Here is a 1,636-nt window from a genome sequence, read left to right as displayed (position 1 = left end):
TGGGGTCAAGTGTGGCCAAGGTCTTCCCTAGGCTACTGCCTCTGATGGCCTGTAACTGTTACACCAACAGCTCACAGCTAGGGGTCATTTGCAGACAGAGCTCACTTTTGCAGCTTACAGTTGACACCTGCAAGTTTGAACTGCTCAGGATGGTGGGTCATTACATCAGTAGCACAGCCCTGGCTGTGGGGTAGGGCAAAAGCCACAGGATTCACCCTTTCCGCTCATACTCCACTCTGGCCTGACATCACTCAAGTTCAGTGTCCTCTTTAGGTTTGTAAACAGCCCCGAACTTCTGCATGCACTTCGTGATGTACTCCTTGGTTTTGTGTTTCACGTTCTCATTGCACTCCAGATCCTCAGGGTTTTTACAGTTCTTCAGCTCCTTATTCATAACTCCATGAGTCAGCCTTCGAGCGAGGTGCTTGAAATCTTCAGTCGTGGTGATCCTGCCCACCTTGCAGTCAGGCTTCTGGTAAGGATTCAGGCACTGGACAGTGAACTGAGACATCTCTTTTCTGAATACTTCTTTGCTTTTCTTTGCCAGTTCACTGGAGGTGTCTGCTTCTGCTGTCTTGGGCTTTTTTGATGTCTTCATGGGGTTTTCATCATACATTGGGGTTCCCAGGTCCATCTCAGCTTCATGCTCAAGGCTGGCATCATCTCCTGGGCTTTCCCAAGTAGGAGGATCCCACTGAGTCTGTCTCATGATTACATGGTAGTAATAGATCTTCCCTTCAGGATCTCAGGCTGTCTTCCAGTTGGGAGGTAAAACAATTGTTTCTGGTTTTGGAGGGGATGGAGGTGGCAGATCCAGTAGATTATTTGTTACAACCATTTCAGGTGGCTGTAAGGACTGAGGCTGCCCTGGTGCAAATATTGTAGTCACGGATGCAGTTGGCTGCACCACCACTCCTTGTGGATGAGCTGTGAAAATCTTCTGTCCCTGGATATACTGAAGACTTGGCTGGGCATAACTCTGCACAACTGGAGGAGTTGTCTGTGAATAAAGAGAGGTCACACCATAGACAGTGGAACATGTCTGTCCTTGATAATATATGGTTCCTTGAGATTGTGCAGGAGAATACTGCTGTTGTACACTGACAGACTGTTGGTTTGAATCCCAGACATTGTAATTCTGTCCTTGGATTGGGCCTGGAGCTTGTACTGGCATTACAGGAACATTGAAGTCTTGATGTACCACACTTTCATTCTGAGCTACATACTGTGAACTGGAAACTTCCACAGAGGCTGCCACATGTGGTACCACTGGCACTGAAGGAGGGGCAGCAAGGGATTCTGTAGAATGTCCTACCAAAGGCTGAGCATGATCATAAGGCTGCTCTCTCCTTTTATGACATCAACTCCACGGATGAATTCTACCATATGCTCTTTGTTTCTCTGGGATTGGCTTATTTCTAGAACTATGGCATGAACCCAACCTCTCAGTCTTCTCTTCATTTTGCATACCCTCAGCAGCTATACAGCTATACATGGGACTGTAAAGCATTGGAAGAGGCATATGGCAGCAGAGGAGCTAGACTTAGCACAGGCTGTATTTAAACTACCTTAGGAGTGGTCATTTTGTTGTCATGGTTGCCCCAATCAAAGAGATGGATAGAGGGTCTTGGGGCTG

At 47.2% G+C, this 1,636-nt stretch overlaps 1 pseudogene; it reads right to left on the bottom strand.

Annotated features, from left to right (window-relative positions):
• Window positions 1–247: 247 nt before the first annotated feature.
• On the bottom strand, window positions 248–1,174 carry LOC114624526 (annotated as a pseudogene).
• Window positions 1,175–1,636: the final 462 nt, after the last annotated feature.

The sequence above is a fragment of the Grammomys surdaster genome, unplaced genomic scaffold (genome assembly GCF_004785775.1).
Source record: "Grammomys surdaster isolate TR1022 unplaced genomic scaffold, NIH_TR_1.0 208, whole genome shotgun sequence".
Classification (NCBI taxonomy): Eukaryota; Metazoa; Chordata; class Mammalia; order Rodentia; family Muridae; genus Grammomys; species Grammomys surdaster.
Note: the sequence above shows the minus strand (reverse complement) of the source record. Positions and strands in the feature narration are given on the sequence as shown.